This window comes from Danio rerio, chromosome 9 (assembly GCF_049306965.1).
Source record: "Danio rerio strain Tuebingen ecotype United States chromosome 9, GRCz12tu, whole genome shotgun sequence".
Classification (NCBI taxonomy): Eukaryota; Metazoa; Chordata; class Actinopteri; order Cypriniformes; family Danionidae; genus Danio; species Danio rerio.
In genome coordinates, this window is record NC_133184.1 from 28,000,998 (window position 1) to 28,027,506 (window position 26,509).

The 26,509-nt window shown below is 34.2% G+C and overlaps 1 protein-coding gene across 14 annotated transcripts in view; it reads left to right on the plus strand.

Annotated features, from left to right (window-relative positions):
- Nucleotides 1-26,509, plus strand: part of LOC141376138 (uncharacterized) — a 1,104,960-nt gene that overhangs the window by 241,565 nt on the left and 836,886 nt on the right. For 12 of the 14 annotated variants that reach the window (XR_012385411.1, XR_012385407.1, XR_012385412.1 and 9 more), the window contains one exon: nt 18,229-18,353. The exons of the other annotated variants lie outside the window; for them this stretch is intronic. The gene's annotated coding sequence lies outside the window, so the exon portion shown is untranslated. The remainder of the gene's footprint in view (nt 1-18,228; nt 18,354-26,509) is intronic. 14 annotated transcript variants of the gene reach the window in all.

Below are 26,509 nucleotides of genomic sequence, written 5' to 3' on the forward strand. Positions count from 1 at the left end.
CGAAAATTCTAATTTTACATCACTTTTCTACATTGATGGATCAGTGACCGCACGGACATTCCTTACAAAAAGCTTGTGTTTATGTGTACAGAAATGTACTATTTACACTCCCTGTTAAATTTGATCTAATCTGTGTCCTGAAACACAGCTCCTCTCCTGCTTTCACTTCTCATACTGACGGAGAGAGCGATTCGTTTGTGAATGAATCCCCCGACAACTCTTTCACTTAGCCGACAATAATACAAGTTTCTGGCAGCGCAGCATCTCGTTGTCATATTTCTTTTGCATTGTTTGCTGATTTTATTCAACAAAACTAGCATAAGCCGAGTGTTTAGTGCGAGTTGGAGCTTCTTTGTCTTATGGTGAATGCAGTAAGTGACTGTTATCATCAATAACACTACCTGATTAGCACAAAAGTTCAGAACATACAAAAACAGAAAAAACTTAATATTACCTATGAAATGTTCTGCCTTTGTGCTTTGTTTTCTTTGTTTGTTTGTTACTACACCCGTAGACAGCGCCAAAGTCCAACATCTTCACGTAATAACACTGTCTTGACTAGTGCGGTTGAATGTCATTTGTCCTGGGAGCACTGTACCAATGTGGCGGCGCTTTTGACGCATGCTCAGGGTCCCTATGCAATATCTAGTGTATATATCTATGGTGACGCATAAATAATCTATTATCATCACCCTTTTTTACTTTTTGAATCCTTTCAAGAATGCCAAACATTGGTGAACGATTAACCAGTGGCAAATCTTCTCTTGCTCTGCACATTTTCTACTGTTGGTTCTCTGTGCACAAGAGCTGTCAACACTCACACAATCTCACGTGCTCTGCAGACCCAAAGGGATGTGCCTTTCATGTCCAAATGTGTCCGACCGTGGTTTCTGAATCTCCTAAAATATCCGGGATTCGGCTTTTACTTTCACTTTTGAAAGTTGCCATTATTTGTATGAATGATGAATCATTTAATAAACGATACATTTTACAATATACTCGGAGATAACAAAATATACTGGCTGCAAAATATTTGTACACCATTAGAAATGACTAAATAACTAATTTGCCTTGTTTAAAAAATCTACACTTTTATTCTAGCATTTATTATAATTTTGAGCAATAATGTCTATTTGTATTGCATTTTTCTGTTATTTATTTCTCATTTCTTCTATATTTTATTAAGTTAATGATGCTAATATATTATATACTTTAAACATATCTAAAATGCTTTGGCAATACTGTAAATGTCATGCCAATAAAGCAACTTTAGAGCGAGAACGAGAGTAGATTTTACCTGTCAGTGGGTGCACATCGCTCCTAAGTAGCATACAAGTAAAGTCTGGTTTATACTTCTGCGTCAAGTGACTGGCTTGACTCACGGTGCATGCAACGCGTGTAGCTGTGCGTTTATACTTCTGCGCTCTGTCTCTGTCGGTCTGCATTAACACTTCCAAAACGCTAGTTGGCAGTGAGGAGTTAATGTTCCTGTGTCGAGTTTCTTCTCTGCTGTTTTGCTTTTCCTGAACACTTCCGGGATGTACAAGTGGCTCAAACTTGCTTATTTTGAGGCAGGAATCGGCGGACATGCAACAACTTTAACTATGAGGTAAACACAGAACAAAACTTTCCATCCGGAGCTCCTTCACGGGACTCCACACTTGTAAACAATCGCTCCATTGGGCTCGCTTCCAGCTCGCGCCATTCGCGCGGCTCTTGGTCCCACCCAGACTCGTCAGCACTACCAAGCCTACCAATCACAGATCTTGCACTATGCATCCTCGGGACGTGCAGTTAAAATTTTTGAGAGGTGCACGTCAGCGACGCAGACGGCCACGGCGTAGCAAATGCCGGCGTTTGATGCAGAAGTATAAATTAGCCTTAAGAGAAATAGTGGATTTATTTATTTTTTATTTCAACAGCCTTATTTTTTTTTTTTTTATAAATTTAACCCATTGAATAGAAAAGTTGTATAACAGTATCATAATAAAAAAAATAAAAATCAAAATCACTTTTTTAGTTGTTGCATGTAGTTTACCATTTTTGTGCTGTGGGTAAAAGATGTGTTTCAATCCGGCTACCACCACAAGTATATTTCAAACCTGTGGGAAGCACTGCAGCTCTTCGACCTTTTCTTTTCTTTTCTTTTTTTTTTCTTTTCTTACTAACTTTTGTTAATCTAAAACCTTGTTTTACCCCTGCTTGTATAATTATTTCTTTATAATTATTTATTTCTTTATAAAGGTGAAAAAAGAATATTTTTAGCTCAGAGGATATGTTAATTTAGAGACCACTTTATTTTTGCTTTCTTCAAATTGAATAGTATTTTCTCCCTCTTAAAGCCACAGCTGCCATTTCTATGCTTTTCCCTTTTCTTTTGCATTCTTTGAACTGTAGCCTTGATTTCTCCCTCTTTTTATCATACTTAGTTTTTTTTTCAAGTCTATCTGTACGCCAACATAGTACCTATAGTGATTTTTTTTATTATTATTATAATTCATTGTTTCCATTTCATTATTTAAAAAAAGAAAGTTTCTCTCTGTTACAAAGGCATTTTAAATATATAGATGAGGTGAGTGATATATGTAGAAGTGACAAGACAGATTATAGACAGATAGATTTTATATGTGAGTGACTATTGGACAAAAATAATTAAATCTATAAATGATGCTTTTAATCTAGATATAAAACCTAATGTGGAAACAGATATTTTTGATGTGAACACAAAACATCTGACAAATAAAGGAAAAAATGCTATTGCCTTCACTACTTTATTAGCAAGGAGAAGAATTACTATTACTATTACTTGAGTGGAAATAAACAGCCCCACCTAATGCCCCATTTACACTAATACATTTAGGTTTTAAAATGCATATGTTTTTTTTTCCCCAAGCGAGTCAAAAAGTGTTTATATTTTGACTATTTTATCTCTGTTACAGTATATCGCTCATCATATCTATAAACAGAGAGGAGAACTTTGACTGCAGTGTTTTTTTTTTTTTTTTTTTTTTTTTCCAGAAGGCGCATGCAATGTTTTTTCTGCTCCCAAACTTACATATCGCTTCTTTAATTTCATTTTTATTACATTCCTTATTTTGGTATTTTCCACTTTTCATAGCTGATTGAAGCCAAAGTTCCATTTTTATGTGGCTGGGAAGATATGTTAATCTCTGAACTATCTACTACTGAATGTGTTTCACTATCTTCTCAGTACCTTAAAAAAGAAGACGACTTGAATTTATGGTATGGGTAGGCAGTCACTTTCCATCTAATTAAAATAGAGTGCTTGTGTTGAATGCCTTGCTCACACACACACTGAGAGAATTTATAAAGATGTAAACAACCTTGGTAAAGCCATATGACGTGTGGTTTGTAGCGTACTGTACAGAAGCCTGTATAAATAATGTAAACGATCCCCTGACGGTTCAGTGAAGAACTGGAGAACTGCTCGTGAACTTCAGCCTCATGATATACTGGAGCCATTAAGCAGGAGTGTGTGTGTGTCAGTGTGTGTGTGTGTATTGTGTCTGTCTGTGTGTGTCTGATGACGATAAATGGCCAGGCTTTACATGATCAGGATCAGGAGGGTTAAAGGTCACATATCCGAGCAGGCTCGCATAGATTTGAATGCTTTCAGACTCTCCTTCACTGCATGTCCTGCTGTCTTTACATTGGTGGCTGCTGAAATCATGCCTCTGGAAACCCGAACCCTGCCGAGCGCAGAAATAAAATCATAAAGGTTATTTGTCAATGAAAGTGTGTGCGCGCGCGCGTGTGTGCAAAGTGACTGTGAACCTTACAGGCAACATCAATCTGAATCAGACTACTCCCATTTGTTTTCATCAGTATGTGCGTATGTGAGTGCATGTGTGTGTGTTTATGTGAGCTTGTGTGTGTGTGTGTGTGTACTTTTATTCCTTATGTTTTGTGCACCAAATATCCTCACAAGTATAACAATACCAGTAATTTTAACACTCTGGGATCAGCAAATGAGGAACCTCGTTTTAAAGCGTCTTCTGATAACGCTGAAAAGAACTTAAATGACACTTTCAGTTTTGATCGTACAGATAAGATCAATACATTAATTGAATCTGTTAGGTGTCTAGTGTTTTTTGTGTTTTACATTCACAATCACAACAAAAGTGTGTGCTTTTGCAAAATTGGCAAATAAACAGTGTATACATTCTTTCTTTTGTCACTTCAAAATGTTTTTAGAAACGCGTCAGTAAAATGCACTGAAACTTCGCAAAAACAAAACACACAGACATGAGGAATGTATCTATAGAAAGCTTGAAGTGCCTACTTTTAAATGCAGTGAGTGCATGTTGAAAACAAACATTGTTTGATAAAATAATCAGCATGAAACCAACACTGTCTAGTTTCATTTAAAGCATTTGTCATTACGCTACTTCAGTCATTCAGTCATAGTCATTTAGTAATTATTATTAAACGCTGGATTAATGCACAAAGTTTTTATTACAACAGTTTTGCAAACATGTTTTTACCATTTCAAATATGTTTGTGGATGCTGTATAAGTGCACATACTGTACATTGTTTACCCAGATTGTTTACATGGTCATAATACAGCAAGTAATAAAACAAGCATTTAGTTTGGCCTAGCTTTTGCAGATGGACATTGCTTTGCAATGCCCTTGATGGGTGAACATTATCCTGTGGGGGATTGTCTTCTGTGCCTCCAAGTGTGAATTATTCATGACCATTGTCACTCATACGCATACAGCTGAGCTGACCCAAAATAAACTTTACAAAGTGTGAATCATTGTAATGTTTTCTTTAAATGAGACAACAGAATAATTTTACATAATTGTGAAGTTAATATTCTAGCCTACAAGACTGGTTACTCAAAAGTCTTATTCAGGCAAATGAAGTGTATTTTTGGACCTCATTTCAGCAAAAAAAAAAAACCTATTACGCATAATATATTTTTTTTGCAATGCAATCATTATTTCTCACATATTGTTGTACCACAGTTTGTGCTAAAAAATAAACATGTTGGCCAATACTATGTATTAAGTAGTACTATGACATAAGCACAAATTTTAGTGCACATCAAAACATTCTAGAGGCCCCAAAATCACCGCAGACCCCACAGGGTTAACCTTCTGGGGACATTGTTTTGAGCCCTATAAGGAAAACAGCACATAACTCACACAGTATTAAGTACTTTAAAAATATTAAAATTCAGATTTTTTTTTTTTCCTGTGAGGCTTGGGTTTATGGATAAGATGATAAAATATACAGTCTGTACAGTATACAAATCATTATAAGGGACATCCTCATAAAGCTGTACTAATGTGTGTGTGCTGACTCGCACACATTAGCTGCTTTTGAGGCAGGACCGCTGGGCTGTTTACATCTCTGTTGTCATGACAACTCCTTCCACCACACACAGTCTGGGCCATCAATCATCTGGAGGAAATGACATTGTGTGCTGAACCTCGCACTGTATTATTTGCCACAGCATTCTCACACACAGGTACACAAAAAAAGATAATTTTATAGCAATCTAAAATGCTGTAGAGGAAACTTTTAGCTTGAGTAAATAACTTTTAGTATTATATCAAGCTTAATAAAAAGCAAGTATCAAAAGTGGAGCATGGATGGCCAGGTGACACATTGTTTACCAGAACTTCTCATGCACGGAAAAAGGACATCCCAGTCAATTTATTTGGAAGCTTTTCTTACAAATTTCCTTACTTGCTGCTGCTCCAAGAAAGCATTTGCAAAGGAACATAGGAGTCACTTATGTAATTCATTTTTGAAAAAGAATATTGTTAAATGATTAGATATTTGTGCTTAATATAGCCTATTTTACACTTGCTTCACCAATGAGGGTCAGTTCAACAATGTTTTTGAAGGATAGGTCAATATTTTGTGCTTCGTGTTGTGACATCATAACCTCAAACTAATATATATCTTCAAATTCATTGTTCCTTTGTAAATGTTATTAACATCTTGTACAGCTAACATGGCTAAAGTTAACATTGTCTTTGACTGTTTTCCTAAAATTGCTCATTGGGTGAGAGACTTTTTTATCTGAAGAACTGGACTTATAATGTAAAGCTTATTTGCAAAGGGTAGCATATCAGAACAAAGCAATGTTATCAATGAGTTTAATTAATAACAGCTTCAAAAATATATTCACTAACCACTTATGTCATCCTGCTTCAGTCTAGAAATGATAACCTTTTCTTCTTTCTGACCAAAATATTAATATTAATAATAATAATGATCACACTGCAGTTTAGTCTTTACTAACATTTTGGCCTGATGAGATTTTTTTTATTCAGGTTTTCATGGTAAAACCAATTAGCGAAGTTACTGTAGCCAATGCCACATATTTTACACTTACATACATATATACATACATTTACACTGTATGTATTATGCTTATTTTTTGGAAAACAACTGTATATTAGTAATTATAAAATAAAAATATATTAAAAAAAGAAATATAAAAATATATATTTATTTAAAAAATCTAAAATAAACATTCAGGATATTCCTAGTTTAATTGTAATTGATGGACATTATTTTATAGATTACATATGCTTTTTATTAAATTAACACTTAGCAACAATCCTGGAAACTTCTGGCAATCTGTTACCATGGAAACAAAAACAGCTGCACACAGACACTCCTCAAGTTCCCCTGCTTAGTCTGTATCATTATTATTATTTTTTGCCTATTTTTTTTATTGTTGTTAGAATATACATTTTTCTATAGTAAAATATTTAAATGCAACATTTTTAGCTAACTGAAAATGATGCAATATATCAATACTTTAACCTAAGGCTGGACAATATGGCAAAAATGTAAAAAGTAGATGGTCTATGAAATGGCATAACATTTTCAGCCGATATATTTTCAGTGGCCGAACATTTGGTACATGTCTACCAACAGATTTTTAGATTTCCATAGATGAACATTTCTGCTGTGTGAGCAGCTCTTAGATCAGTAAAGAGCATATCAGAAGTCCAGAGCTTATCACTGTTATTGACATAAATGTTATCGCGATTCGATAAAATATCATTTATTGGCCCAGCTCTACTTTAGCCCATGGAATAAAAAAATAAATAAACATGCAGCAAGTGATAAAAAGTTTGATGTTTCCGCTCATTGACATGTCCCCCTTTTGATTAAAGCAACATTACAGATATCATCAGGAGAAAAAAAAAAAATAAATAAATAAATATAATAAATATAATTAATATAAATAAATATAAATAAATAAATATATATATATATATATATATATATATATATATATATATATATATATATATATATATATATATATATAATAATATATATATATATATATATATATATATATATATATATATATATATATATATATATATATATATATATATGTATATATATTCATATATATTAATAATGCAAAATGAAATAATAATAAAAAAATAATTGAATAAGCATTGAATTTTAATAATAGTAATGCAGTTTTGAGTAATTTTTGGAGTAAAATGTATAGCAATTTTTCCTGAAAAAATGTTGTTTCTGCACTTCTGTTATTACGGATAATATTTTAATGTAGTTTAAAAATTTTTGTATATACAGAGGTTTGTATATTATTATAATAGTAAATACCATTTGCTGTTACTAACTGCAAAATATACAAATAACAAAATGTGTTTCAGAATGGCTGAAATATTGTCACCATAATTAACATTTTGACAACCACAGCCTTTTTTTCAATATTTAATAGATTTACCTCATTTATCTCCAATGGCTACAGTTGTCGTTGTTATGCTCTTCAGTTTATTTCTTTTTTTATTTCTTTATGTGTGTGTGTGTGTGTGTGTGTGGGGGTGTTTGGTTAGTTTTTCAGTTTCTTATTCCTGTTTGCATGAGCTTGAGTATTTTGCTGATAAAAATTTAACTGGAGTGTTAATTTGTTGTTGAAAGTCGTTGGCTTGTTTTTGTATTAAAACAATAAAAAACGTTACAGGAATTGCTTTAAGGGCTTTTAAATGAAAATTAGCCCTTTGGCAATTCAGCCGTTATCAGATATGCTTCTTACATGCAAAATGATGTCTTCGCCAAGAAATGTGATTGAATCAGATTCAAATTGTATTTCACTTCCAAATCACATTTATTTTAGCAGGCTCTATAAAAAGGGCACACCGTTCATTATTATTCAGATCAAATAGCATATTTCTGAAGGAAGAGAATAGGAAAAAGGCTTCAAACTGGACATACTACATGCTTTCAAGAACTTCAGCATCAATCCACTTTGAAGGTTCCTTTTCCTTTTTTCACTTTTAATTACACGTAACACCCCCCAGCTGTGGTTTTAGTAATTAATTTCATATCATCATCTTTTCAAGCATTATCTTCATAAAAACACGCGTTTCCTGCGTGAAGCAGCATTTTGAGAGGATACAAGCTGAAATCACTGATGCTAATGATTGCTCATTAATCATGTGTCTTGATAAAGTTCTCCAAGACAAACTCCTACAGGCTCCGAGAGAGACAGAGAGAGAGAGAGAGATAAAGAGACAGACTGATGAGAGATGGATTTTTAATCCTTACCACCAGGAGAATCTATATTTTATCATACATTGTTATTAGGATTTACAGAAGTTATTTACTAAAATTTATTTCTGTGTAACCATAATTAATATAGTCTAAATAAATAAATAAAAATACAGTAATCAGCATATATAGGTACATCCCTCACAAATCTATCTTTTAAATTCATATTTTAATAGGAAGCTGTACAATATTATATTTGTGCATATACATTAGATTAGTCAGTACTGAAGTCAAATCTGGAGCTTATCGTACAAAAAAAAGTACAATAACGGTACACTCAAATGTATATGTTATAGAAAAATATTAAATACAAATTTAAAAAAAGAGGAAAAATTAATAAAAAAAATGGAAAGATTTAGCTGAAATTTTGCAGGTTGTAAATTTGTTTTGCACTATTATACTTGAATTTAATTGTATTATGTTTATTTTTCTACATATGTTTAGTTACTAAAATATAATTTTGATAAATATATCTGTTTAACAAATCTGTTTTGTTTAAATCGACCAAAATACAGCTAGGACAGTATGGAAAACTAAAAAAAAGAAAAAAAAAAGAAAAGAAAAGTGATTTCTAAATTTAATTTGACTAAATTTACTTGCAAGAACCAAAACTGTAATATGTGTGTTTTTTTATTATTAAAAATGTTATTACATTTAGTAAAATACATTTTATTTTATTTTGGAAAAAAAAAAAAAAAAAAAAAACGCCACGAGGAAGACATTTAATAATGTTTGTTGTATTGTCAGCAATGAAATACATGTCAAAATAAATTTAGAAATCACTACTTTTCTATTTGAATTTCATACTGTCTAAATGTTTTCTGACTTGGGGTTGTAATATGTTGAATTTGTGACTGTTTTGTTTCAAAATGCATAATTCAAATGTATCTAAAAGCCATTGCTAAAAAAAAAGAAGAAAAAAACCTGTTAAAACACTTAATGTCATGTTCCAATGCTGACAACTTGTCCCCTATAGGTCAGCATGTGTTTAATGAGCTGTTTTCCTGGGCATTCACAGTGGAAGTGTTCAGCAGATTTGTAGACACGGCATTAAGGTATGAGCCTACAGAAATCCATCCTGAGAAAATGTTATTAGAGTAAAAAAAAAAAAAAAAAAGGTCACAGTTAGCACTAAAGTTTTCCCTAAGTTCAATATTTGCTTCACTTTAAACATTTTGTCCCAACCCCAATTCTACCCCTTCCCCTTCATTTTGCGTTTTCACATGAATAGGGTAGGGGTGTCCCAATTCTCTTAAGCTTGAAGGCGTAGGGCTAAGGGGAAGGGCTAGATTTTTCAGGAACACACTCGAAACCAAGTGGTAAAAAAATTTATCAGAATACACCATCTACAACGGTAGCATGGCTGCACATGGATGAACGGAGATGCACAAATAAGTTTTTTCTGTCATTATTATGAATTTTTACAACAAACAAGCATATGTTTCAATACATTCATAACAGTGTTTGTGGTTTACCATCATGGTTTAAAAAAACAACAATAACATAAAAATTTGCCATCTATAATCGCTAATAATAACTCCTGTATAGTAGTCCCGCAACATTCTGTCACTTGATGACTCTCAAATACCTTGTCAGAAAAGTCTAGCGGCTGGTAATGACCTTTTTACAGTGTCTGCTATGTTTTAGCGTTTTTACATTGATGAATATGGCCACTGTGTAAATGCACAGTACAGTAACGAGCTTATTGTCATATTATATCATTATGATATCAAGATATTGTTGCCTTCAGTAATTTTTCTGAAGATAAATACCAAAAAATAACACAACCTGATTAACTACAGCAGTCGCCGTCATCGATCTCATATAAAGCAAGAGCTCACGATGACATTTGATGACGAGTGCAGGTGTTTTAGTGCTGTCCCATTTCTTAGGGGTAAATTTTTAAGCCCTTCCCCATCACACTCTGTTTAAAGGGCCAGGAAGAAAGGGAAGGGGTAGGGGCACAAAAATAGAATTGGGATTTGGCCTTAGTCAAAATTATTCACTCGTCACTAATTCCTACAGAAATCGTATTGAAAACAAGTAGCCATTGACTTCCATAGAATTTATTTCCCTACTACAGTATATGTCAGTCACTACTGACATAAAACACTTGAAACTAGTGTTGTCAGGAACTGTTAGTATTTAAAGTTAGGTAGGTGTAAATCCCCAAAATTGAGTCCTGGCTAACAGGTTAAGTATTGATACTGATATATTTAAAATAATACAATCTTGCTTTTGGCTGATATTGATACTGGCTTTGCTCTCTGGCACTCTCTCGTCTCATCAGCATTATAATTAATAATAATATAAAAATTTAATAATAATATAAAAAAAACACTTGTTTTAATCAGTAAATAAGATGAAATTTTCATTTTTACTCCATTTTCATACTTAAAATATTGCAATTTGTTCCCTGAAGTATCAAAAATGGTATTGAATATAGATTTTTTTTTCAGGGTATCGTATCGAAGTTGGAAACTCCAGTATCGTGACAACACTACTTGAAACTATAAAACACTGGGACTTTCAAACATAGAGATGTTATACTTCAGTCTGAGCAGGAATGAAATGCATGGACACACACACACACACACACACACACACACAGAGAGAGAGTGAGAGGAAGGCCCTTCCCATCGTGTTGGGGCCGGTTAGGAAACAGGAGATAAATGTGAAGGGGTCAGATAAACTCAGCTCTGGCACACAGACCAGCCTAAAGAATAATACTCACATAAAATAACATGCTCATCTCATAAATCTAAAAAGAACGCAAACGAGAGTGATAATATCCAAGCAATGGGGACCCTTGAGAGCATTACAGTGGCCAGTCATAGAAACAGGGAATTGGAGCTTGTGAAATCTCTCCATTTACTGTAGATTTAGTTCCTTAATATCCTTCAGTTTTTTCCTCTCTAGCGAAAGAGAAACGCTGAGCAAAGTCATCCATTCGTCAAATAAATACCTTGTTTTGACAGATACTTTCCTTCCTCTTTCTTAGTGTGTGTGTGTTTCTGTGAAGTTTTTTGGCTCCTGACCTTTTGTTTAATGTAATTTAATATCCATTATTGCGTATTATAGCACTTTGTTTCTTTTTGTTGTGTAATTTTGGTTGAATGGGTTTCTCTGTTGAACATTATGGTATTCTGGTTCATTATTTTAGTGCCAGACAGAAACCGAACGAAACAATCACGCATTCCATTGCAGAGAGTTATAGCTCATAAAATTAGCAGTAATTTTCTCAAACAACCCTAAAGAGAAAATAATTGTATAATGAGGGTACTAATGACTCTGGGAATAACACTGAACCATTTATTCAGGATTTATCAAACATGTCCGGCCTAGTTTTAATAAATAATATGCAATAATATAAACATTAGATATATCCTATCTTAAGAATTAAATTAAAACTGGAACATGAGAAAATAAACTACCCTTCAGAAGCCTCCAGTATTGTATTATCCTTCAGAAATCATTCTTATATGCTAAATATGAGGCTCAAGTAATTATTTTTATTGTTAATTTAAACCGCTGCACTGCTTCATATTTATGTGGAAAATTTGATACATAACTTCAAGACTTGAGTAAGTTCAGAATAACAGGGTTTATTTAAAATAATAATCTATGGTAGCTGTAATGTAAAGTTGGACGCTGACAAGGGAGTTGTGGGTCCAAATGCAAGTTAATGATACAGGGATGGTCAGGCAACCAGCAGTCAACACAGGAGCAAACCCATGTATACGGGCAATCCCAGAGTTGTGGTCATAACAGGTGGATGGTCAAAAGACAGCAGACAATGTATAACAAACAAAACAAAGCAAAGTTCAAAAACACGAAAGACAAGGCAAGGAAAGCGCATCGTGATGTTCACAGTTCAGTATAACAAGACTCAGCAACAATGTGTGTGTGTGCTGTCTTTATAGTCCTTGTAATCAGTCTTTGAGCAGCTTCAGCTGTGAGTGTTTGAAATCTGACAGGATTTAGGCAAGGTGTGTAAATGGTGCATGACTAAATCTTGTAGTTATTTTGCTGGCAGATTTGTCGTTTTCCAGTGATCTGCATGGGCTAAATTGTTGGTGACTGTGGCAGTAGCATAATAAATCTATACAAGTAAATGTTTGTAACTTTCCAAACCTATGATTGGGAATGTTCAATGTATAACATATTCAGTATATATGTGTGTTGAATTTTAGGCCTACTTCTTCAGAAGCTTGAGGAAAAAGCTCAATCACCTTAGTGAAATTACAATAAAAATTATTTAGCCTTGGGATTGCATGTAAATAAACTGCTGCAAGTTTATCTTTCATAATTTTGTTTCACTTCAGTTATTTGCTTTTTCAAAATATCATACAAAATGTTCTCTAAAAACTAAACCTATTTTTACAAAGTATTCATAAGCATTTTACTTCCTGTCAGGTTTTATATGTATTATTAAATCTTCCAGCTAAGGAAACAACCCCAAATATGATCACTTGTTTTTATTTTCAAGCTGAATTGCCCAATTTGACTTGAATTTCGGTTCATGAAACAAAAGGAGCAAGACTGAACAATTCTGAACATAAACTTAAAGGTAATTTTCGACATGAGGTAAATGTGGGCAATCTGCTGTGAGCTTGAATGAAGACAGGTAAAAGATGGAGACCTGCCTAACAGGCTATCAGTCTGTGCAAGAAGAGAATAAAATAAAAAGCACTTCTTGTGTGCATCACTCTCTGCACTTCACTCTTCTCATTTCACTGCATACAGTCTTGATAAATTTACCTGTTACTGCACCATCTCATTCTGCTCAGTTCAGATTAATTTAATTCTGTTTTGGCATACTTTGTTACTTTTTATGATGACAAATAGTAGATTAAATTGCAGTTTTATAGTAGTGCAGTGGTAGAGGTCGATTGCAGGAAACACATGTTGTTAAAAACCGTCTAAAAACACACATATATATGGATATGTAAATAATTCAGGGGGGCTAATAATTCTGACTTCAACTGTATATATATATATATGTGTGTGTGTGTGTGTGTGTGTGTGTGTGTGTATATATGTGTGTGTGTGTGTGTGTGTGTGTGTGTGTGTGTGTGTGTGTGTATATATATATATATATATATATATATATATATATATATATATATATATGTGGGTGTGTGTGTGTGTGTGTGTGTGTGTGTGTATATGTAGTCTATAGCAATAATGTAATAGAAGTGTGTTACTTACCACCTCTGACATGGAAATCTTCTCTAGTTCACTTCCCCTGTTCAGTCCATCGAGGTCAAATGTGAGAGAATACATGAATAAATACGCTGTTGTTTTCTTTCTGTTCATTTTGTTTAGAGGAAAATGTGCAGAGAACATTGCTGAGTATTGTGGGGAGCTTTCAAATAGGGCTTTAATTCTAACTGGCAAAAATACAGTGTTTGAAACAAGATTTTTACATGTACATCTACACAATGATGTTCGCTAACAGTACATCATGACAAATATCTTTTTTTACATACCTAAGTGGAAAAAAAACACCACCGTGAATATGTTGAGCCTTTGTGTCAATATGTAGACTCTTGCTTTTTTGTTGTGCTGAAAAGAGCAAACTAATATCCTGCGGTGAAATATCCTTTTTTTTTTTTTTGGACAAAATGTCATAATGTCAAAATCTGCTCTTAAGGATTCTTCTGTGCATTTACTCCGATATCGACACGCTTTTGCACCTGCATAATGTGTGATGTTAAAATCCACACTTGCTCTTTCCATTTGTCAAGGGCACGTCTGTCTTCTTTAACATGCGAACATTAGTTCTTTAATAGATTGCTAGAGCTCTCAGAGGACAAAGCACACTTTGTAAAAATGCGACCGTTGTTTTAATGACGCATTTTACTATTAATATGTGCTGGGAGTCTTTACGAATGCATTCTCCACACCTTTTATTGAAACTAATATTACATCATTTCTAAACGGTCCTTCTCAAGGTCACCTCTAAGACGCTTTATGAGAGCAATAAAACACAAGGCTTTAATGAGAAAACAGCATGTGAGTGTGAATGTCTGGAATATACACTTTGTCAGCCTTCTTGTGTTCATGTATGTAAATGTATGTGTTTTGTTGTGTCCTTCTCCAGTAATGGCTGCTGTTACAGAGGACATGATGTGGAAGTGCTAAATGTTTGGTGCTAATGATATTGGCCATCAAGTTCAAATAAAGCACATGACCATTTAGAGCACTCTTTACACTTGCGTCATGCAGTTGACAGGCAGTATTTCTCTTTCTACAATACACACCATGTGACAGTGTATTTAGTGCTGCTTGCTAATGCACTGGGGTTTGAAGAGGTTTGCCACCTCCTGGTTAACTGGATGGTTGTGTTTGTAATCATTCTCATCATTCGATCTGCACAAAACTAACTTAGACTAGACTGGGTTACTGGGAATTTAAAAAGAAGGAAATGTTTACAGTTTGTTCAGAAGTGTTGAATGTGTTTTGTTGTCTGATTTTACAGATTTCTTTGTCTCTCAATATTTATTTTTTTAATATTTCTTTCTTTCTTTCTTTCTTTCTTTCTTTCTTTCTTTCTTTCTTTCTTTCTTTCTTTCTTTCTTTCTTTCTTTCTTTCTTTCTTTCTTTCTTTCTTTCTTTCTTTCCTTTTTTATTTCTTTATTTATTTATTTCCTTTATTTAGCCAGGAGATCACATTGAGACAGTACTGTCTCTTCTTCCAGTGAGACCTGGTCAAGATGGCAGGCAGCACATAAAATTTCATATAAAAATCCCAAACAATACCACAAAATTACAAAATCACCATTCTTAAAAACATCAGCTCATAAAAAACAATTGCAGGTGTCCTTTAAAATGTTGTATAAAAGATGTTTAAAAGTACTCAGAGTCGGAAGAGTGTTAAGATTGAGCTGATTTTGCGAGTCATTCCAAGCCCTGGGAGCGTAAACGGAAAAAGCACGTTTGCCAAGTTCTGATAGTACCCTTGGAACTATCAGACGAATACATGAACCAGATCTAGTGTGTTGGTTGTTGGTGTGAAATGTTAATAAATAAAAAATTTAGGATGGTAATTTACCTAAAAGAGCCTTTAAAATAAACAAGTACAGATGTAATTTTCTCCTTTGATATAAAGATAACCAGTCTAAGGAATCATACAAAATACAATGATGCGTCCGTGAGTCTGCACCTGTGACAAAGCGTATTGCTGCATGATAAACAGAATCTAATTTTCTTAATAGGGTAGCGGCTGCGTGCATATAAAGATGATCACCATAATTCATTATAGACAGAAATGTACTCTCTACTAATTTTTTGCGGGCTTTATAAGAAAAACAATTTCTTGACCGGTATAAAAAAACCTAACTTTGCCCTAAGCTTTTTCAGTAACTTGTCAATGTGTATATCAAAGGCTAATCTCTCATCAATCCAATTACCTAAATATTTATAAAAGCTAACTCTTTCTATTTGAACACCATTCAGAGTTGTTATTGTCTGATCTTTTAACAGTGCGGCCACGGCTAAAAATCATGTATTTAGTCTTTTTTGAATATAAAACCAATTTTAAATTTTGCAACGTACACTGTAATTCTTGAAAAGCAATGTGTAGATGCTGTACAGCTTGGTTTAAAGATATATATATATATATATATATATATATATATATATATATATATATATATATATATATATATATATATATATATATATATATATATATATATATATATATATATATATATATATATTGGTTTAAAGATGTATACCATCTAACCATCCATCCAAAATGCTTATGAATACTTTATAAAAATCAACCAACCAACCATCCATCCAATCATCCAACCAACTAATCAACCAACTGAACATCCAACCAACCAACCAACAAACCAACAATTAAACCACCCAACCAACCACCCAACCAACCAACCATCCTACTAACCAACCATCCTACCAACCAACCATCCTACCAACCAACCATCCCACCAACCAACCAACCAACCAACCAACCAACCAACCAACCAACCAACCAACCAACCAACCAACCAACCAACCAACCAACCAACCAACCAGTCAACCATCTAACCATCCATCCAACCAACCAACCAACCAACCAACCATCCAACCAGCCAGCCAGCCAGCCAGCCAGCCAGCCAGCCGACCGACCGACCGACTGACCAACCAACCACCCAACCAACTAATCAACTATCTAACCATCCATCCAACCAAATAATCAACCAACCATCCATCTACCCTTCCATCCAACCAACCAACCATCTAACCATTCATCAATTCAAACCAAACTAATCAACCAACCATCTAACCATCTAACCATCCATCCATCCATCCAATCAGCTAACCATCTAACCATTCACCTAACCATCCAACCATTTATCCATCCGATCAACTAACCTTCTAACCATCCATCCATCCATCCATCCATCCATCCATCGATCCATCCATCCATCCATCCATCCATCGATCCATCCATCCATCCATCCATCCATCCATCCATCCATCCATCCATCCATCCATCCATCCATCAATCCAATTAACAAACCAACCATCCAACCAAATAATCAACTAACCAACAATCTAACCATCCAACCAACAATCTGACCAACCAACCGACCGACCGACCAACCAACCAAACAACTAAGCATTCATCCAAGCAACTAATCAACCTACCTTGCGGTTGTTTGAATTAGCAACCAAAGCAGCCATCTAACCATCCATCCAACCAACTAATCAGCCAAGCAACCATCTAACCATTCATCCAACCAACGAACCATCTAAACATTCATCCAATCATCCGATAAACCATGTATCCATCCATCTAACTAGCCAACCAACCAATCAACCAACCAACCAAGTTTGCATTTGTTTGAATTAGAATGGCAGTTTAATAACTTTAAAAAACAAATTATTTCATTTTCTCTTTTTAGGATTTGCACTTTGACAAATTACATTAGATCAGTGGAATATAAATTTAAAAATGCATTATAATGGTGATAATAATGATTCTGATTACATGCATAAAATCAATATGATAATTTCAATGATAAATGCAATTACCAATGCAAAGTACATTTTTGTTATTTAAAAAAAAAAAAAAAAAACATGTATGTTGGGGCGACGCAGTGGTGCAGTAGCTAGTGCTGTCGCCCCACAGCAAGATAGTCGCTGGTTCGAGCCTCGGCTGGGTCAGTTGGTGTTTCTGTGTGGAGTTTGCATGTTCTCCCTGCATTGGCGTGGGTTTCCTCCGGTTCCTCCGGTTTCCCCCACAGTCCTAAGACATGCAGTACAGGTGAATTGGGTAGGCTAAATTATCCGTAGTGTATATGTGTGAATGGGTTTGTCTGGATGTTTCCCAGAGATGGGTTGCAGCTGGGAGGGCATCTGCTGTGTAAAAACGTATGCTGGATAAGTCGGCGGTTTATGCCGCTGTGGTAACCCCAGATTTAAAAAAAAGAGACTTTGCTGAAAAGAAAATGAATAAATGAATGAATGAATGAAGAAACATGTATGTTATGCATCACAAATTTTATTAGAAAAATATAATTAAATAGTTAAAACTGAACATAATAACTGTGAATGCCATGAAGCCATCGTGATTTCCAGCATAAAAATGAATGTTCTCTCTGTTTTTCTTTCATCTCCAATTATAGGTAACGCTAGACAGGCCAGATAAGATTGAGGGAAGAAAGGTCAACATGTGTTGGTTCATCATCAATATAACAGAACACTGACACCACATGGATGAAGAGTGAATGAGAGAAAGGGAGAGAGACAGGTAATCACTAGCATGTCTAATCTTTCTGCCTGTCAGAGCCTAATTCGCCAGTAACCTCTGAAACCTTTCCTTCACTGCATTAACAGCTGCAATTGCAGGACAACCTGCTCTTATTGTGCCTAACAATGCGGTAAATGAGTTGATTAAGCACCTGAATTACCATCTACAGCTTTTTTTTCTCCCTCCAATCATTTCTCCATTTAAGTGAGAGCTAAAATGACATAAATGAAAGATTTGGAATCATAATAGTGTGTCTTAGAAAAGTGTAAGATGGAAAATTCAAGACTTGTGTTTCTGAGGTTACACCCAAATTTTGTTTTATGTATATGATGAGTGAGTTATGTGTGATTTGTGTCTCTGGGGTAACACACATACGCAAACACGCAACACTTACACTTTTCCTTTTGGCTGCTTAGAGATGAATGATGTTATTTGGCTAACTAGTCAAGGTCAATGAATAGGGCTGTTAATTTAATCATGGATTAAATTTTCAGTTGCCCACTTTTTCTTTGAGTCTCGCATCAAAGACAACCTCAGAGTTTAGATAAGTTTACACTTAATTTAAAAACACTGAAAGCTGTTTATTTGTGATGTGAGACTTGTATTTTTAATGGCTGTGTTAGAAGAGCTGTATCACACACACACACACACTCACTGAACGGATGGGCAGCAGTGTTTTTTGTCAGCGCTGAGATACAGAGGTGTAGTAAAACATTTCCTCTTGTTTGTTGTTCTTTGAATGTTAAAACAGCGCGATCGTTCCCTCACACATAGTTTATGAGAGGAAATGTGTGAAGTTTGCTCAGGGTGCCAAGAGTTTCTCAGCCAAAGTGGATCACATGCACACATACACATCATTTGTCAATATTTCCTCTGTTTGACCACTGTGGCCACCACAGTTTGATATTTTGTCTAAAATATCAAGAAAAAGAAATCACTTCAGTATAGCTTCATGACTTTTAAGATTAATTAGGGAAACTCACAAGTATATTTCTCTAAAGGGCTGTATTCTGCCATCCTGCTAGTGCCAAAGTTGTTCCTTTGGGAACTGATTAGGCTAGATATACTTTTAAATGCAGGCATTCTTTGATATACTTGTCATAAATAAAGCCACAATACTATTTAAACTATGTTTTAGCTATATAGACGCATTTATTGAAGCTTGAGAAAGTCTAGTTAGAAATATTAATAGATTATCAATATGATTTGCAAATACAATGTTTACTCACATAACACACTGCTAATACAGTAGGTTTGAGCACATTGCTATGATGTTATTAACGTTTAGCACACTGCTAGCATGTATTACCACATATCTTGGTTTATTGTGGATATCATTACAGCATACTGCTAAACTGGAAAAAAAAATCTGTAAGTTTACGGTTGATTCCCGGCAGCTGGGGTGCCAAAAAAAAAAAGAAGTAAAATAATGGCCGTTAAATTACAGAAATTCACTGTAAAAAATTAGACATTAAATTAAAGAAATTTCTTTAAATTTAAATTTATGGTAAATTTCTGATATTCAACCTCTGTGAATTTACTGTAAATTTCTGTAAATTAGCACCCGTTTTTGGCACCCCAGCTGCCGGAAATAAACCATAAAAATGCAGATTTTTTTTTTACAGTGTATATATATTAACATTGCTAATGTGTTAACATTTTAGTACACTGTTAACATCTTTTAGCACACTGAATGCATGATTTTATCTTTTTGCTAGCATGTTTATTGCATTTGTTTTCTCAATGCTGCTATATTTTAGCATTGTTGGCGTGATGTTAGCATGTTTAAACTGGTGCTTTTCACCAACATGTTTTAATTCTTTGTTAGGGGGTAAATATGTTTTAGGAAAACACTTTAACCATTGCAAGCACAAATTATTGCAAGCACATTTCGACTATTTCTCTGACATGTTTTCACATATTGCTAGCAAGTTTCCAGCACGATTAACATATTGCTCACGTCTGAGGTATTTTTAGTAGAAGGTTTGTAAGAATTAAAATTGTTCTTGCACAGTATGTTACCAAATTTAACACGTCGCTTGAATGATTCACTATGTTTAAGCATGGTTTAAACTGTTATCCTTTAACATTAGCAATGGTTAATTAGTTGGTTGGATGGATGGTTAGATTGGTTGCTTATGTGGTTGAATGGATGGTTAGATTAGTTGGTTGGAAAATAATGTTATTAGTTTCTACCATGAATTAGCATGTTGCTAACATACACACCTAATATGAGCATAGTTTTATAACTTAATTTCGATTCCAATTTACCTTAACATAATGATTATTTATGAACTTTGACAAACCGGTCATCTACTTTTACATACCAAAGATGTCAGAACATTTATAGAATCTCTCGGATGATTTGTCTTCCATCTATCTTGAGCAGGGGATCTCTAGTTTTGTTTATTATGCTTAGATGGAATTGGAAATGTGTTTATGTGCTCGATGGTCCAGCCAGCTTGTAAAAGATGGATGATATCTGCTGTTGACCTTTGAGCTAGTCATGGTGAAAGTCGGTTTGGCTGGAGTTAGTGAGAAATGATTTCAGCTATTTGTTTGACCTCAGCTGTTGGCACAACTTCTCATTTAATAATATAAATCTGCACAATGAATATTCATAACCATTTATAATGAGATTTTTTTTGTGTGTGTGTGTGTATATGTATTAAGATAAGATTACTTTATCTCCACAGTTTTGAGCAATGAATTCAGCTTAGAGTTGTAGCTTAGACAATGTAGACAGTTTTTTTACATGCATTTTTTTTATTTCTCATTGCTATTTGGGCTTATTGGAACCTAAGTAGAATAAAACTTAGGATCATCTTTTGATATGATGTACTTTTAGAGAAAAATTATGTCCATATATGTGGACTTGTGGTCTGAACTGACATAAACCACTTTTTCCTGACTGTTTTTAATGCATATACAACATATACATTTTTTGAAAATGTTTCGACTATCACAGAGTAAAAAAAAAAAAAAAATGCCCATTTTGGAAAGTGAAAAATAGTGTTTGGGACATTTCATATGCTGCAAAACAGTTTGTGGATGACACTGTATGTCTGTAACAAAATATAAAGAGTTCAAAGTATTTTAAATAGTCACTTAGGAGCTAAAATGTGCTGTCCACCTATGTGGCCACTAAGCTCCAAAAGGTTAAGTAAATGTTAATTATTTAAAATAATCAAGCAAGGTACAAATTAACACTTACACTTAATTATTTGATTTAGTTTAATTGGTTTTGATTGTCCATTTGAGTATTAGAAGACTGTCTGCGTAATATCTGCTGATACTGCTCCTTCAACAGACATTTAACCGACTATAAGAAACTTTGCAAGTACATGTCAACTTACACTAACCCTATCCTAACAGTCTACTTATAATCTAATGAGAATTTGTTGGCATGTAGATGCAATGTAACTTAAATTCAACAAACAGACCATCAAAATAAAGTGTGACAATTAATTTAATTTAATTTAATTTAATTTAATTTAATTGTAAAAAATAATAAATTTTATTATGAAAATAATTTTAAGCAATATTAAATTAAAAATAGGTTGTCTCTTCTGCAAGAATGTTTTTGGGAACTAAAGAAAGTATCTAAATCTATAAAATGTACAAAGTATTAGTTTGAAATGACTTGCGAAGATTGAAAATTCATGGTCAACATAGTCTTTTCGTATATTTTAGGATTGTTAATTTATAAAATAATTTTGCCCCATTGTGATCACATCTTTGAGAGTCCAATTGAAAATGAAATTGGGTTTGTTGTGCATGTGCTGCTGTTGGCAGTGGAATTTGTTTGCACTCTCTCACCCGCTCTGCCTAAATATACAACTGGCAAAAAAACGAAAACAAAATAAAGTACATTAAATCTAATAAAACACAGGCTTTAGCCTTTCTCGATTTTGGCCCCGACTCTCTCCCCTGCTGCCCAGTTACACTAATTAAACAAATAGGAATATTCATAAGACACAAATGGGCGGCAGAAGCACATCTACATCAACACCTAAATCAATAAACCGCTTCCAACTGCTAGCTAAATTATTACCATATTTAGTAAGATTTGGTGCACCAGTCAAATGAAATGCCAGCTCTCTAATGGCACAGTTTCAGTAATGATTTTAAATCCACACAAAATCAACCGCTTAACCAGTCATTTTTGCCTTCGGGAACAGATGTAGAGTTGAATGCAAATTTTATGCGCTATATATTGTGGCCTTGATGAAAATACGGGCTGCTTTTACCTTATGCTGTGGGTCTGAGATTGCAAAACAAAAACTTTCATCACTCTAGCAGATGCATCACAAGCGGATTAGTGTGTGTTTGGATGTTAAATTGTGTGTGAGTTTGAATGTTCGCAGTCATTGATCTTATTGTTTCTTGAGGTAGTCAGTCCTGTTCCTCTAGATTCAGTTTAGTTTAATTTAATTTCAGTGTAATTCAGTTCAGTGAACTGCAGGACATTTTAGAGCATGTGCATTAGGAAACACTTGGAGAACAGTCTTGTAAAAGATAAATAACAGTAGTTCTATCACACAAAACATTCAACTGAAAGATGCTGTAGCTTTATTGCTATTAAGATATAATTAAGACATTCTAATCTACATCATTTTCTTAGTATTTTATGTAATGTTTTTCCCAGTGGTGATGTTCATGTTTACTTATCTCATAAAAGCCGCCAGCATTGCTTGAAAACTGCATTTGGCTTTTTTTGACAGTGCATATGTATTTTGTATATTTTAGATATTTAAAATCAATAAGATTAGTAGAAATGTAAACGGTTGGATTTGATCCTGTTATACCTAAACTTTGGTTAAATCAAACAAAAACAAAAAATAATTACCAAATACAACTGTATAAGATATTTTTCTTGAGCACAAGTCAGCATAGCAAACTCCTTTCCTTCTGTTTGTTTCCATGTGTTTATTAGTCTGTCTGTCCATCTATTCATCCATCAATTTGTTTTCAATATCTTCTTTTAGTTTCAATCTGTCTTTTAGTCCATCCATCCATCTATCCATTCATCTATCCAACACATCCATCGTCATATGTGTTCATTCATTCATTCATTCATTCATTCATTCATTCATTCATTCATTCATTCATTCATTCATTAATTCATTCATTCATTTATTCCTCCATCAGTTTGTTTCCAATATACTTGTTTCTATCTGTGTTTTAGTCCGTCTGTCCATAAAATATGGACAAATAAATAAGATCACTAAAACTTCAACCATATTTCACCGTATTTGACCTCAAATTGGGTAAATCAAACCAACATTTTTTTTTTACATAGTACAGATGTATAACTTTTTTTTTTTTGAGTACAGATGTGTAAGATGCGTTTCTTGAGCACCACAAGTCAGCATATCGAATCAGAATAATTTCTGAAGAATCACGTGACATCAAATACAGAAATTACAGATACTTACAATTCAGCTTTAAATCACATTATTATAACATGCACTTTATAAAATAAATGAATATGAACAAGAGTAGCGGCATGGTGGTGGTGGCCTGGAGGGCTGGTGTCCTGCATAGTTTAGCTCCAACTTGCTTCAACACACCTGCTAGGAAGTTTTTAGTGTATCTAGTAAGAGCTTGATTAGCTGCTTCAGGTATGTTTGATTAGGGTTAGAGCTAAACTCACCAGGACACCGGCCCTCCAGGACCGAGTTTAAACACCCCTGCCTTACAGCAAGAAGGTCACTGGTTCAAGCCAGAAAAGGAATGAATGAATGAATTGCTGGTTTCCACACAATCAATTTGTGTTGAGACAACATGAAATAATTAAGTTAACTTATTCATTTTTACAAATATAACTGGATTGAACATAAAGCAAATAAGTTGTCTCCCCCCAAAAAAACAAGAACTGTGTTGTTAGTCTATTTTAAATAAGTACTTTGACCAAACAGCAAACATCTTTTTTTTTGAGTGTATACTATTGTAAATTGCATAGTATTGAGGCCAATAATGCCCCAAAAAGAGATCTTAAAAAAAAAAAAAAAAAAAACAGACTGAATTATTGAGCATGCTACTCTTTTTTTGACCATTTCTAAGTCTTTCATTTTCTTTTTACCAGATCTGATCTTTCTCTCTGTCAGATTCCATCTCTATGAATGAAATCTAACATTGTTGAACCTGAAAATACAGGTTCAGGAAAAACTCCTTACTTCACTGGAAGCATCCGATACAGTAATTTTATCTGCCAGACATCCTGTCTTGTCATTGATGTTGAGTTTAAATATATTACATTTCACAGATTTTCCCATACGATCACCCTAAAGCTACAGGTTTAAAAAGCTAGTTAGCCTGCTTGAAGATCAACCACTGTAACCACCCTCGAAAACTTCATGCATAACACATCTAAAAAGTTCTTATAAAGTGTGTTCGTGTATACAATGTGCAATGAGAACATTCTGCACAGCCTTTAATCTCAAAAGCATGATTTACATGGCCAACTATTCGGGACAGAGAAACTTTTTTGGATGGAATAAAAAGTGACTAAAACTAACTTTTTCAGACTTAGAATGATATATCCAGTCACCACTACTTACCATTTAAATGTTCTGACGTGTTCTAACATGGTCCTTTTTAATAAAAGGAAATGAAACAAATGTATTCACTATTGTCCTCATAATGGCAGTGAATAGCAATTCATTTAAATCTTTAAAAACAAAACCTAAAAGTATCATCAAAGTACTGCCATGCGACCTGTGCCATATATTTCTTAATGATCTGAATGCATACAAATAAAAACTAACCGTAATTTGATGAAGTAGTAAAATCCTGACCTTGGCTTTCATGCAACTATGGGCAAGCAATGTTTCACACATAACATGCAGTGTCTTTTTTCCCTAAATAATAAAGTGCATTTTAGATAAACTATTTCTTACTGTAAGTCAGTTGTTTATGCAAATCACTAAGTATTATGCAGAGTGTCCAAAAGGGACACTAGAAACCCATCAGTAGCATCACTTCTGCTTCTGTCCGACTCAAGTGGTCGAAACCAATCTGATTCTTATTGACCCCACGCCAGCTCAACATCACTGTGTGGCCTGACGAGACCGCTGAGAGCACACTGGCTCAACCAGACACTAATTAAGCTTCATCTGCAGTGTAATCTTCCTGCACGCTTCTGGATCTGATAAGAATGTGAAAAAAGCAAAAAGCATTTGTATAAGGTAAAAAAAGAAATTAATGAATAAATATTAAAATTAGATCTATCTATCTATCTATCTATCTATCTATCTATCTATCTATCTATCTATCTATCTATCTCTATCTCTCTTTCTCTCTCTCTCTCTCTCTCTCTCTCTCTCTCTCTCTCCCTCCCTCCCTCCGCCCGCCCGCCCGCCCGCCCGCCCGCCCGCCTTCCTGTCTGTCATCCATCAATTTGTTTCCAATATCATTTTGTTTGTTTTCATCTGTCTATTAGTCTATCCATCCATCCATTGTCTATCATTGTTCATTCGTTCATCTGTTCATCAATTTGTTTCCAATATCTTCTGTTTGTTTCTATCTGTCTATTCATCCATCCATTCATCAATCCATCCAACCAGCCACCCGGCCATCCATCTATTGTCTATCTGCATTCATTCGTTCATTTCTTCAATTTTTCCATCGTTTCTTCCTTCCTTCCTTCTTTCCTTCCTTCCCAGCATTCTTCTTTTTGTGTTTCTGTCTATTCATCTATCCATCTGTCCATTTGTTTCATCCATCAATTTGTTTCCAATATTCTGTTTGTTTGTTTCCATCTGTCTTAGTCCATCCATCCATCCATCCATCCATCCATCCATCCATTGTCAACTGTGTCTATTCATCAATCTATCCATCTGTCCACTGCCAATATCCTCTTTTTTCTGTTTATTAGTTTATTCATCCATCCATTCATCCATCCCTCCATCAATTTGCTTCCAAGATTCTTTGCTTATTCATCCATCTTTTAATCCTTTCGTTTGTTCGTTCGTTCATCCGTCCGTCCATCCATCCATCCATCCATCCATCCATCCATCCATCAATTTGTTTCCAATATCCTTTGTTTGATTATATCTGTCTTTTAGTCAATCTGTATTTTAATCCATCTATCCATCACTGTCTATCTGTATCCATCCATCTGTCTGTCCATCCATTTGTCCATCCTTCCGTCC